Below are 14,818 nucleotides of genomic sequence, written 5' to 3'. Positions count from 1 at the left end.
CCCGGTCTACCCAGTCCCCCCCAACCAGTGACCCTTCCCCCACCCACAGTCACCAGCCCGAGTACAGCCACCCCCACCATTGCCTCCTACGCCGAAGTCGTAAAGGCCAAGGCCCCCCAATCCAAACAACCACCCCCTGGGACCCACTAGTCCGAGAGAGCCTCACAGCCCTAGGGCGGCAGCCTCCAATAAATTAAGTCCAGATCCCAAAGCGTACGCCATCCACAAAACATCAGGCAAATCACCATTGACCGATAAAACCCCTGCCACCCCATTGCCTACCACCCCCACACCAAAACGCGCGCTCCAACCCCCCCGTACTTCCCGCACAGCCACTACCCGTTCAGCCCAGTCCAACGTCTCTTCCTGATTTGGGAGCTGGAGCGCCTATGGGACTACCAGTTCCCGTCCCCAGAGAACCTGCCGGCTACGAGCACTCCCCATTCCCCTCCCCCCAGACCCATACTCTACCAATTCCGAGTCCCCGACCGAGTCCCCTAGCAAAGGATCTTCCTCCTGTCCTCCTATGTCCCAGAACCCACCTCCTCATGCGTCCGTCCAAAGAAGGTACCCTGCAACCCTCCCCGGAGCCTGAGGGCCCCCCTACAACCCGCTCACCCCCCATTCACAGCACCACCACAGCCACCCAACCGGTAGTACCATCTGGGATGTCAGACAGCACTGTCCCAATTGACTTCCCCCTCCCCGAGGGCCACCTCTTATGCCCACTCTGCCCCACTTTTCGGGGTGCACTGACAGTGGAAGCCCTAAGCAAACACACACACAACCAACACCAAAAACAGATCGACTACCGTTGCAGAGGATGCAAGGCTCACTTCCACTCCCAAAAAGCCTGCAAATCCCACCAACACCATCAGAAGCAGCCGGCCTGAGAGCACCGCCACAGCGTGCTTCCGGAGAACCCACACCAGATCCCTCACCGCCTACACCTGGATCTCCCAACCCAAACCTGCCCTCAGAAGCTCAACAATCACCAATGAGAGCCGAGACACCCACTACTGAGGCCCACCAACGGACCCTGGCTGCTGAGACCCGAGCCCACCGCACGGTCCAACGCAAATGCTGCCGACCCGAGTGAGAGTCATCCAGCCGGACCCGCCGCCACCACCGAGCCCTCCCTCTCCCAAAATGTGAGAGCCTACCTCAACATCATCCGCCAAGACCACCGGCCACAACACCAGCCATCCCACCGGCCCACGAGAGGGCCCAACCCGGCTCCCCCGCTCCCTCAAAGGAAGTCCACAAGCCGGAGCGCCACAAACCAGTGTCCCAGGTCGTCTATCTCCTCCCAGATCCACGCAACCGGCAACACCCCACCACCGCCTCCAAGTACCCACCTGCTCCAACTCTGAGCCAGATAGGTCCAATGACGTCCGCCCACTACCAGTGCCCAGTGATCGGCTCCACAAGGGCCCCCTTGCACCCAGCGCCAGCACCCACCGCCCGAGAGAGGACAACAACCCACCACACAAACGCCTGTGGCCCGTGGCCCTGACCCACTGCCACTTTCCATTGAGACCCTCAATGACCCGGATCCCTTCGAGCAGTCACCACTGAGACGCTGCCGCCCCCGTGAATGAATTGCCACAGCCTGGCAACTCCGCTGGAAGGCTGTACTGGCCAAGGTAACCTCCTTCCCCACCCTAGAAGCTGTTGTCAGCGAGCTTACTTCCGAACACATGGAGGAAGCCCGAACAGCAGAAGCCCATCAAGATCCCTTAAGAACCCACCAGGGCCGCAATGCCCACCCACCCCGAGACCAGGCCACACCGAGACGCACAACGGCCCCACGAGAGGAGAGGGGAGGTGGAGATGCCGCCCGCTGTAACGACCCAGCCGCCGCTACTTGCCTCCAACGCCTCTATAGAACCAGCCATCCCAAGGCACTGAGAGAGGTCCTTCAGGAGAACTCAGATTTTTGCTCCATCCCTGCCCTGCGACTGCACGAATACTTCACAAAAGTCTTCCCCCATAACACCACACCCCGCCCAGAGTGCCCCGGCTGCCGTGAGTCGTGCTGTCAGAATCCCTGGAATCGGACTTTACCCCCACAGAGGTCTACGCCCGACTAATGATAACCTCAAACACCGCCCCAGGGAAAGATGGCATCGGTTACCAACTCCTGAAAAAGCGCGACCCCGGCTGCCTGGTGCTCATGGACATCTACAACCTGTGCAGGAAGTTCCAACGCATTCCCAAGGTTTGGAAGGAATCCATGACAGTCCTCTCCTATAAAAAAAAAGGAGACAGAGACGACGCAAGTAACTGGAGGCCCATCTCCCTCTCGAGCACTCTCTACAAACTCTACACCAGCTGCCTTGCTGCAAGGATCACAGACTGGGCAATAGAGGGAGGGGCCATCAGCACCGCCCAGAAAGGTTTCCTGTCCTGCGAGGGGTGTTATGAGCACAACTTTGTCCTCCAATTGGCCATCCACTCAGCCAAGGGAGACCACAAAGAACTAACGGTGGCCTGACTGGACTTCACCAATGCTTTCGGGTCCATACCACACCAACGCATCCTGTCCACCCTTGAGGAGTTCGGCATTCCAGACCCGTTCCTGCACCTCCTGAGGGACCTCTACGGTGACTGCTCCACTACCATCCGAGCGGAAGATGGAGACACGGCCCCCATCCCCATCAGACGAGGCATCAAACAGGGCTGCCCCCTAAGCCCGATCATCTTCAACCTGGCAATGGAGCCGTTGTTGCGGGCGATCACGGCTGACCCAGCGGGTTTCCCCCTTCACGGCCACAAAATCAACATCCTGGCCTACGCCGACGACCTGGTCCTGCTCGCAGACAATACGGACAGCCTACATCGACTCCTGGACATCGCCAGCCGCGCGGCTGAATGGATGGGGCTGTCATTCAATGCCAGGAAATGCGCCTCCCTCCACACCCTGGGCGACCCCCAGGACCCGGTGAGACCCACACAGTTCAAAATCCAGGGTCGGCCCATGGTGGCCCTGAAAGACGGCAAGCCCTATCAACACCTGGGCACACCGACCGGGATCAGAGTCCAGCAGACCCCCTCTCAGACCATCAAATCCATCCTGAGGCACGCACGGAAGCTCGACAACTCCCTGTTGGCTCCCTGGCAAAAAATAGACGCCCTTAACACCTTTCTCCCGCCCCGCATCCCCTGCGCCCTGCAGGGCTCAACTGTGGCCAAGGGCCCCCTGACCAAGACCGACAAAGCCATCTGGAGCCTGGTCAAGAAGTGGCTCTATCTGCCCCAGCGGGCAGCCACGGACATCATTTACATCCTGCACAGACAAGGCAGGGGCCCAAGGTCTGCTGCCTGGGAGACCTGTGCGATGTAGCCACCATGACGCACGCCTACCGCCTTCTGATGTGCCCAGACCAAAGGGTAAGCGCCATCGCCCAGGCCACGGTGAAAGAGATCACCTGTTGTCGCATCGCCAGGGCCCCCACCCAGAAAGACATAGCCACCTACCTCAGCGGCTTGCTAGAAGCGGAGTTCGGAAGGGAAGGAGACGACCTGTCCTCCCTCTGGTCCCGCGCCCTCGTAGCCACTCGCTGCCTAAAGAAGAGGCTTGGCTGCCACTGGGTATGGGAAGAGGCCCGGTCAGAACTCGGATTCGTCATCCCTCACATCGGCTCAGACAGACGCACCACCATCACCCCACAGTCCAGAAAATTCCTGGAGAGACTGCTCAAGTCGACACTCCGTCGCCAATACATTAACAACCTGAAGGAAAAACCGGACCAGGGCAAAGTCTTTGAAGCGAGCAGCCGGTGGGACGCAAGCAACCACTACCTCCAACGGGGCAACTTCACCCGCTTCGCCGACTGGCGCTTTATCCACAGAGCCCGCATCAACGGAGCCATTCACCACGGCAACCGGGACAAATGCTGTAGACGATGCGGACATCCCAATGAGACCCTGCCCCATGTCCTTTGTGGTTGCAAAACTCACTCGCAGGCCTGGAAACTGCGCCACAACGCCATCCAGGCCCACATTGTCAAGGCGCTACCCCCGACCCTAGGCACCATGACGCAGGACTCCATCATTCCAGGCCCAAACAGCCTCCTCCGGCCGGACATCGTCATAACCAATGAGGAGACAAAAAAAAAAAAAAAAGATTACAATAATAGATGTGTCCTTCCCCTTCGAAAACCAGTCGTTGGCATTCCAGGCAGTCCGCCACAGAAAAATCGTAAAGTGCACCCCGCTGGCCGACTCACTGAGGCTACAGGGCTACACGGTCGACATCTACGCCCTGCTCGTGGGGGTGCTAGGCTCATGGGACCCCAAGAACGAGCCAGTCCTGGAAGTGTGCAACATTGGGAGGAGATACGCCAACCTCATGCATCTGCTGATGATCTCAGACACCATCCAGTGGTCACGGGCCACCGCCAATACCAAGTCACACAGCCCAACTAAAACCCGCACGGAAAATGGGAGGGTGATGGGTGCCTCCCTTTCTCCCCCCTTCTCCTTCTGTGAGTTTGAATGAAAGTTTGTGAGTAAGTACACCTGTCTATGGCCCACCCTCTCCCCCCCTTCTTTTATTACTACCGTTACTATTACTTCCGTTACTCCTCTTACTCCCCCTTTTTTCCCCCCTCTCTCTCAAATCCTACACTATTCCTATTAATTTTCTCCCCTCAAAAAAAAAAAATTCCAAGAGTCCCTCCCCAGGTGTGAACCACAACAGAGCAGAGGACAAGGACGTGGAAGAAGAGGACACCGTGGGATCCGATCCTGACTTTGGAATCACTGTCTCCAAACCAAGCCTCCTACCCCTTGTGCTTCATCTCTGAGCCGATCCTCGGTCCTCGATCTGCCCCGCCGGGCTTTCCATAACCTACCCCATTGAGTCCAACTGACCATCACTCACTCTGGGTGTATGCCACCTCCCCCCCCCCCCTCCCGGCAGGAGCAACAGCATTCCCACTGAGGACCGGGATACGGCAATAAGGGAAGCCGAGGAATATGGAGAATGGGATAACGAAGAACCACCATGTATATTTGCTTAGCACAGAAAACACAAAGAAGGATCGTGGATAACACCCGGGGAACAGTAGATGTTTGTGTAATTGTATGAATGCCCCCCCCCTTAATCTTAATTGTTGACTTATCCACTAATATTAGTCCTATTTTATCTTATTTTTTACCTTCTCTCTATTTTATCCTGTTTTGCTTTAGGTTTTTGTATATGTGTATTGGATGTGTTGTGTTCCCACCCTCTCCCACACCCCAAGTAATAAAACTAAATCCACTACCCGAAGCTCCAAGAAGCAATCAAACACCAGCCCTCCCACACCGTGCGGTCCCCAAAATAAACTCTACCCTCAGGCTCACTAGACCACTAACCCCCGCACCCATAAAATCCCTGGCACAAGACAGACCCCAAGAATCCTGGATCTCCTCCTGGCCAATGGTCCCCACATCCACTCACCCCCACAACACTGCAACAGCGGTTCTAAAACTAGACTAGCGGTGGGACGCTCACCCTCTCAAACCCAGTCCTCAACCCACCGGATCTGCTACAGAATGAGCGTCCCTACCCAACCACACATTCACTAGACAACCCCTCACCACCCCACTTCCCAACTACATCCAGGGCCCCACACACTCCCCATTATTCTCTTCGGACTCCCCATAAGCCACACTCCAACCCCCCACACCCCACCATCCTACGGAATCCACTTATTCTCTGCTCCCCCCACTGAAGGGTCTTGAATGATATTCTAGAGGATGAGGGCGCTCCACCAGCGGGCCCCATCCGCGGGCCACGCCTAACGCTTCGCCACGGGCCATACAACCAGGCTTCCATGTGCAAGACTCCCCCCTACCCTAAACCCAAACCGGCTCCCGGATGTACTCATTCGCTTACCTACTCCTGTATCAAAATGTATCCTGTGCTGCTTGTACTGTTTGTTCGCAAACATTCTCTCAATAAACGTCAATCTGTTCTTATCAGTTTAATAAAGTTATGAATGGACACTACACTGATGTCCGCGGCTCAGTTTCTACGTCGTTCCTTTGCGCTTGGCATTCGCCTTTTCTGATTAGCGTCTGCGTTGCGGTGACAACTGACATCGCTGGAAACCTGCTCCAACGATCCCTAAAGCGCGGACTCATTTAGGGTAACTCACTCATCTAGCTCCTCCCCCGGAGCTTCTCTTGGCCCGCACTTCGTACTCCTCATCTTGGTTTTCCTAGCTTCTTCCTCTTCATCCCCATCTTACTTCTCCCCTTCTTGTCCCCATCTGATTCCCGCGTTTGTCCTCCCGCTCCTCACCATCTTATTTTCTGCTCAGTTCCCGTTCTCCCCCGCCTCCATACTTTCCTTATTCATCTATCCTGGGCCCGCTCCCTCAGGTCCGCCCCCCCCCCCCCCCACCATTCCTGGATCCATCTCAGTTCCTCCCTAGGCTTGCCCCTTGCCCTTCCCTCACCTGGCCCCCCGCCACCCTCTCTTCCACCTGGCTAACTGACCCCCCTCCTTATACCTATTTCCTTCCCCCCCTCCGCTGGCCAGACCTGCTCCCCCATAGGCTATGGGACCCCGCTCCCCTGGCCCTTTCTAACTCCACCTCCATTCCTAGCCCCCCACTAAACACAACCCCTGCGGTTAGGACTTATACCGCTGAGGGTATAGCCCATAACCCTCAGCATGCCTCTCCCCCTCCTCCCCCTGACCACACGCGGTCTGTCCCCCACCTCTGTGACGGGCCCCACATGGTCAGCCCCTCCCCCCTTCAGACCAGACTCGTGGCTGGACTGTGGTCTTCCCCCGTCTCCCTGCTCCTTCGATCGTTCCACTCGTGCGTCCTTTTGCCTGTGTGCTTCACCCGAATCGGGGTCCGTGTCTCCCGGAGAGCGCAGCCCCGGACCTCTGACCGGCCCCCCCGCCCCCTCCGTGCGCCAGCGGCAGGCCCCTTCCCCCACGTAGCCAGCATCCCCCCCTACGTGGAGGCTGCTGTTGACTGGGTTTCTGTCCTCCACCGTTTCTCGGCCACGTTGGCCACCCCACCTGCGCTTCTTCCTGCTTTTCTACATTACCTGACTCGGGGCCTGTGTCTCCCTGAGACCGTGACCCCAAGCCCCTGGTCAGCCCCCCCTCAGATCCTCTCCCCCACCCTCCCCCTTGTGCCGGCGGCGGACCCCTTCCCCCACGTGGCTGGCCTCCCCCCCCATAGGGGGTCTTCCGCGAGACCTCTCAGAGCTGCTGGAATTCTACCAGGACCTCCTCCAGACCTGGAAGCTGTTTTTGGCGACCAGGTCAGTTGTAGCCTCTGAGGGAGCAGACCTCCTCGCAGAGCCCCTGCTCCACAATCCAGCCTTGTGCGTGCAGGTGGCGGAGTCTCCCTCGGTGCGCCGGAGGCTGATCCTGGCAGAAACCACCATGGTCGGAGACCTCCTGGACTACGACGGGGGGATTGGGTGGACCCCCAGGCGCTCGCTCAGCGCATGGGGCTCTCCACCCCTCGAACCCCCCTGCGCCTACTCCAGGAGGTGAAGGCGGCCTTGCCACTGCCCGCTCTCGATTTCCTGCAGTGGTCCATGCGAGAGGGTACGCCCCGCCCCTCCCTTCCTGCAAAGCCTCCGTCCCTTATTATCGGGCCCCTCTTCCACGGGTCCCCCCAGCCCCCCCGTTCTTGGACCCCCAGCCGGCTTGTGTGTCCTGATTTTTATAATAGGAGTGAGATTTCCCAAATGATCTTTCCCCTAATCTCATTATTAATATTTGGGTGGTGGCAGCGGAAGTTTTATTCCCAAAAATCTAGGTCAAGATTTTGGGGGAAGTTTTATACCGAAGCCTGGTAGATAAGGCTTTGGGGTACACTTGCTGGCCCCCACTTGTGCATTTATCATGCCAGAGTGGGGAAGGAGCCATGACACCACCCGCCACACTTCCCCACTCCTGATGGGGACCCCCACAAAAACCCCAACAGATCCTGGTCAGATCCTGGGATCTATCCCCCCAAAGGGCCTCACATACCCTTCTCCCCAACAATCCCCTGGCAAGGGCCAGACCCTGGGAGAGCTTAGGCTCTTCCCCCTCAAAAGGGTCACATATGTCTCCCTCCCCAGCAAATGCATTGGGGACACCAAAATAGGGGACACGGTGGGGCGCTCACTCAAATTCCATAGTTCTGCTTAAGAAAACTGGTAGGTCTGCCCCCTAGGGAGAGCACCCCCACCCACTTATACACTGGGCTTCTCCTTCAACCGCCCTCCACCTACATCCAGGACTCCACATACGCTCCCTGTACTCTGCAAGTGCTTAAGGAAAAAAAAACAAAAAAAAAAACAAAAAAACACTTTGCAACTCCTGGGCTACTAGTAAGGAATCTTCCTCATCCTCCCTACATTTCTGAACCTGCCTCTTCACACAGCTGCCCGAGACAGGTACCCCGCACCCCTCCCCCCCAGCTTCCTGTAACCAGAGGGTCCCCCCCCCAACCATGACACAAGCTGTGCCTCCTCCCCCACGCACAGCAACACTACGGTAGGCCAACCAGGTGCATCGACTGGGAGAGCCAAAAGGTATCGTCCTCCTGGACTTCCCTCTCCCCGAGGTCCGCCTCTATTCAGACTGTCCCACTTTTCGTGGAGCACTGACTGTAGGAGCCCTGACCACACACATGCGCGCTCACCACCGGAAGCAAATTGGCTACCGCTGCAGATGGTGCAAGGGCCTTTTCCACTCACAGAAGAACTGTAAAGAGACACCAGAACACCTTCCCGGATCCATCAACCGAAGCAGCCTGCCCGAGTACGTTGCCCCAGCACACCCTTGCGGAACCCACCCCAGAGACTCCGCCGCCTCCCTCCAGGTCTCCTACCCGAAGCAAGCCCCCAGGGGCATCACCATCGCCACCAAGACCCGAGACCTCCCCTCCCAGAACCAGCCACCAGACCTACACCACAGGCATGCTCACACCCGCCAGACAGTCCAGCACAACCGCCGCTGACCAGACAGCGAGGCACCCTGCCACATCCTCCGGAAGCCCCGAACTGTCCCTCTCCCAGAACGTAAGGGTCTATCTCAGGGACATCCGCCGAGACCTCCCACCACAGCTCCAGCCACCCCACTGACCGACGAGAAAACCCACCTCGACGCCTGTGCCCACCCAGTAGAGGGCCCCCCGCCAGAGCGTCACCAGTAACCCCGAAACGTCCAACGCCGCCCAAGTCCCATGGCCCTCAAGCAGCAGACCCATCAGCACTTCTGCGGGCCCCAAAAGCACTGCTATGGACCCAAAAGGAAGAAGCAAAGCAAAGAAGGGTCCCCCCCACCACCGCCAGACCAGCTAGCTGCCACGACCGCCACGTCATCGGGGATGCCTCGCTCGCCCGACAGACCTGCCACCCCCCGGACTCTGCCCGCCCTGGCCCCAGCTTCGATAAGCCTCCTCTGACCCAACATAGTCATCATCAATGAAGAGGCAAAGAAGATCATGGTGAACATGTCTGTCCCCTTCAAGAATTGGTTGGCAGCACTGCGGATGGCCCGCCTGCAAAAACGAGAAATATACACCCTGGCGAACACCCTGCCGTTGCGAGGATACGCTGTCGAGATCCACGCCCCCCCCCCCCAGTAGGGGCGCTAGGATCGTGGGATCCCCAGAAAGAGCCACTGCTGGAAGCCTGCGGCATCAGAAAAAAAGATACTCCTGCCTCAGGAGGCAGCTGATGTTATCGGACACCATCCGGTGGTCACATACCAAAAGGACCTAACTGAGAAGGAAGAGGGTGAGGTTGATGAAGATAACCCCTCCATTAGCAAAAGGACAGCACCCCAACCCACCCAAGTTACTACTCACAGTTATGAGCCTGCAGAGTTGAGAAAGATCCAGGATGAATTTGCCAAGAGACCTGGGGAAGGGGTGAGAGAGTGGCTAGCTAGGGTATGGGACACAGGAGCTGGCCATACCCAACTGTCCTCCTGGGAGTGTGGCAGGGTAAGTCTGGGTGCAGGAGTATTCCTTAGCCCTAGGAATCAGGAGGGTCCAACGTCTATCTGGACCTTTGCCTGTAGATGGGCTCGGGGAATTCACCACGCTGGTAGAGGTGAACCCACTAGCATCCCATGAATTAATGGGGATGAACTTAAAGGAGCCCTACAAACTATTGCTATAATAGGGTCTCCAGAACGGAAGGCAGGAAGAGAGCCCATGGGAACACCAGGTAGTAACAGGAGATTTAAGACCAGTGCTAAAAAGGGCTCCTATAAGGCTATAGCGCTAGCCACAAGAAATCATGCTCAGGACCACCGCATGACCTATCAGGAATTATTTGATTTTATGCTGTGGGACCTCTGAGAATTCGGGGAAACTGAGGTACCACAGGTCAAAGTTAAGGTGCGGAATTTAAAAGGAGATTATAAAGGCAAACAGGAAGGCTTCAAGCCTAGGCGTGAAGCAACACCACAGGAGAGGGAATTTAGGACGAAATTGTAGAAACGGTGCTTGGATCTAGGGTTCACCCGAGATCTATTACACAGGCTGGCAACGGATAAGCTAAAGCTCCTGGCTGCCTCAAAGGGGGTTGAGCAGGAGAAAGCAGCAGTAACTCCTAGTGCTCCCCACTTCAGCTCCGACCCTCCACATGCGCTGCTAAGGCAGCAATTACATGAGCTGCTGCCGCTAGTTGAAATTGACCAGGGAAACTGACAAGCGGGAGTCGGATCTCTCGGTATAAATAAACTTCAGCAGGCAGAGAGAGAAATCCCTAAAGACCCCCGGATGTTAGTAATAGTAACGATAAGACTGCTGTCTCTTTCCTGGTAGACACTGGAGCCCAATTATCCATGATTAAAAGAGAAAACTTTTTCGGACCTCCACCTTCTGGCCGAAAGCAGGTTTTGGTTACAGGAGAGAACGGCACTATTGTGTCTAACCCGCTGGTCAAAGTAAAGCTGGATATCCCTTTCAACTCCTACCAGCAGCCCAGGAAACATGAGCTGATACATGGGAATGCCAATATACTGGGCATGGACATCCTAAAGGGCAAGGAAGGAATCATTGGTGCGGAAAGGTGGGCATTCGGAGCCAGCTGCAAATCCAGCACAACAATCCAGGAGGAGGGGAAGTTCCCCTCTATAGTGTCAGGTTATTAGCCCAAGCTCCTGCTCTCCCACCATCAGCTGTGACTCATGTAAAACAATACACTGTCCCAGCTGAAGCTGTAGCACCTCTCACCCAGCTAATTAAAGATCTGGAAACACGGGGGAATCTTAATTCGCACTCACTCCCCGTACAACTCCCCGGTATGACCAGTAAAGAAATCTTATGGTAAATGGAGACTCACAATTGATTACAGAAAATTAAACAGTAACACAGGACCCCTAACAGCAGCAGTCCCCAACATAGCAAGCATTGTAAATACCATACAGACTTGGAACAAGCAATGGCTAGCTGTGCTAGATATAAAGGACATATTTTTCATGGTCCCTTTAAAGCCTGCAGACCGGAACAGATTTGCTTTTACATGGAAGGGTGTCCAATACCCTTTCACACGTATGCCCCAAGGGTTCAAGCATTCCCCCACTATTTGCCATGGGGTCCTAGATGGTTTAACCAGGCCACCTAGTATCCAAGTGCTGCAATATATAGATGACATCCTGATAGGAGGGGACACTACTGAAGTGCAGCAGGCTGTGGATTTAGTAAAGACTGCCTTAGGAAAATCTCGGGTTAACTTAACCCCCAGACAAGTGCCAGGGTCCCTCTCATGAGGTGAAGTTCCTGGACGCTGGCTGGCTGGGAGGGCGGAGGTTGGTGCCTGATGACACTGTACAGGAACTGAGCCAGGCACCTTCACCTGATGACAAATCCCAACTAAGGCAAACCCTGGGGCTGTGCCTACACTGGGCCACTTATTCCAGAAAAGCAGCCGCTTTTCCGGAATAAACTGTGAGCTGTCTACACTGGCCCCTTGAATTTCCGGAAAAGCAACGACGCTCTACTGTACAAAATAAGCCGCTTTTCCGGAAAAGCTATGCTGCTCCCCCTCAGGCAAAAGTCCTTTTTCCGGAAAAGCAGAAGAAATGGAAAAAAGCGGTTTGGACAGCGCGAGACCCTGTAGGAGCCCTGGACTTCCTGGTAACCCGAGCTCTTAAAGAGCTCGGAGGCTGCTGGGTGCACATGGCAGGAGTGTGCCGCAGACCCTGCTGCCTGAGCTGTGCCACATGCTGCTGTGCTGCTCAGCCGCCACCTCGCAGCCCAGCATGGCAGCTCCGGGTGGTGAGCCACCTGCACCCCCAGCTGAGGAGGCCCCCAGGGGCCTCAAACGGCAGGCCCCATCCTGGACCCCCAGGGAGCTGGAGACCCTCCTGGACCTCTGGCAGGAGGAGGAGGGTCGCCACGACCTGCATGCCAGGCACCGGAACGTAGATATCTACACGCGGCTGGCCAACAACCTGGCGCAGCAGGGACACCCTGCCCGGAATTGTGAGCGGGTCCGCTCGAAAGTCAAGGAGCTGCGGCTGGGGTACATCCGGGCCAGCGAGGGCACGGGGGCAGGACCAGACGCCTGCCCCTACGAGCGGATGAACGCCTTTCTGGGCCAGCCAGCCCTGCAAGGTCCGCCAGTGCCCCCCAGTCATCCGGACCACCAAGGCAGGGGAGGGAGAGCGGCAGCGCATCCGGTGCAGAGGAGGCCAGCGTTGCCACCACCCAGCAGGCCCCCTCCAGCAGCTCCTCTGAGGCCGAGGCAGAGGAGGAACCCACTGGTGAGTCTTTGCAGTTTGCACTCCCAAATGGCAGGGGGCGGGGAGCCAGGTGCCCGGAGGGGGAAGGGGGAGAGCATGTCACTCAGGCCCCATGAGCTGCACGCTGCGTAGCATGAGGCAGCAAGCAGCACGTGCAACCACGTGCAGCCTGGTGACCGAGAGGCACGTGGCCGCGGCAGGCAGCTGCAGGGCACGCCTGGGACCGTGCTGCTCTCACACATTCGGCGGGACCAGGGGGAAGGGTGGATGCCAGCTGGAACCGGCCAGGGCCCCAGGGACTGAGCCCAGAGCCCGCACCTCCGCCAAGGGTGCAGCACGGAGAACGGCACACTGTCCCATGCCTGGCTGTGAGGCACAGCCAGCTGCTCCTAGGAAAACCGCAGTGTCACAGCCCGTGAGCCTGGCCCCCACCGAGCCCATCGCCTGCTCCCAGTGCCTTGGCTGGCTCCCCGAGGGAAGTCCCCACTGTGGCCACACATGTCCCTGGGTTACTGGGTTTGCGGGAGGGATAGTGGGAGGGACAAGGGCCCCTGAGTTTTGCTGCAAGGATGGGACAGCCCCCCACCCAGTCACTCTTCTGGTTTTGTCCAGGAGCTATCCCATGCGAGGGGATCTGAGAGCCCAAACCGCCTCTGCCAGATGTGCTCCCAGGCACTGTGTGGGGATGCATCTTGCTCCCTGTCAAACACCAAAGGTTTTCACAGTCCCCACCGGCAGGGAGTTCCACAGGTGAATGCAGCACAAGCACCCTCCCGCCCTCCATGGGAGGATACAGACCGGTGCTTACGATACTGGAGGGAGGACCCTACTCCAGGGGCGGTCCTCCTTGCAAACATACAACACGGGGGCAGGAGGGGAATCGAGTGGGCCCAAGCCCACAACTGTGGGGTCACCTGGGCTCAGGGATGGAGGGCATGATGCAAGTGCTGGTGATACAGCAAAAAGAAAAGAAAAACCATCACCATGGAAGATAAAGTAGAAATAATAAAGAGATCAGAAAGGTGAAAATCCATCATCCATTGGCAGAGCATGTGGTTACAGTTGGTCAACAATCGCAACAATTTTAAAAGACAAAGGTAGAATAATGGAGCACGTGAGAGGCCATACCCCAATGAATGCTACGATTATTACCAAGCAACCAAGCAAAGGTGTCTCCACTGAAGCTTTATCGCCAATCCTTCTTTCTAAGACAACCCAAAATATTTAAAATCCAATTGTCACAGGGACAGAAGGTAATGTGAAATCTTCTGAACAGGGGAAGAGACAGCAAAACAAACATTAGAGGGGAGTTAACCCTTCCCTATGCTATCCAAAACTAACTAAATATATAAATAGTTTGGCTAGAGTTTCCCCTACAATATGTACCAGTTCCGACTTACATACAAATTCAACTTAAGAACAAACCTACAGTCCCTATCTTGTACGTAACCCGGGGACTGCCCGTATACGGACTCCTATGCTGTATGGACCGGAGCCACCCAGTGGATAACTAACTGGAAAAATAACCACTGGGAAATAGGAGGGAAAACGGTATGGGGATTAGAGTACTGGAAGTGGATATACCACCCAGCAATCCCTAAGTATTGGACATGTGTCAGCACACCAAAAGAACACCCCGACTGCACGATTAAATAACCTAGCAGATGAAGCAGCCCAGGTCTCTGTCACCCAGGTGGACTGGGAACGCCTATACGTATGGCTGCATGAAACTCTGGGACACACAGGGAGTGGGGAGCTGGTGAGGCAGGCACATATCAGGGGGTGGCCCATCACCCACCAACAGGCTACGGATTTAGTGCAAGCCTGCACGACATGCGCTGAGACCAGGAGCCATATCACGGAAGGACAATGGTTTGCCAAATTAAGGGATGGGAAAACACTATGGGGGACCTGGCAGGTCGATTATGTGGGTCCATTGCCCACCACCAGGCAAGGGTGGAAATACATTCTCACAGGAGCGGAAGCCATCTCAGGTATAGGGTTCGCTTACCCTACTCGTTTAGCAACAGGACTGTCCACAATTATGGGACCGAGTCGCCTAATTCAATCTGACAATGGCTCACATTTTAAAAACAAGCCTGT

This window comes from Pelodiscus sinensis, unplaced genomic scaffold (genome assembly GCF_049634645.1).
Source record: "Pelodiscus sinensis isolate JC-2024 unplaced genomic scaffold, ASM4963464v1 ctg138, whole genome shotgun sequence".
In the NCBI taxonomy this organism is placed as follows: Eukaryota; Metazoa; Chordata; order Testudines; family Trionychidae; genus Pelodiscus; species Pelodiscus sinensis.
The sequence above is the reverse complement of the archived record's forward strand: the minus strand, read 5'-3'. Positions refer to the sequence as shown.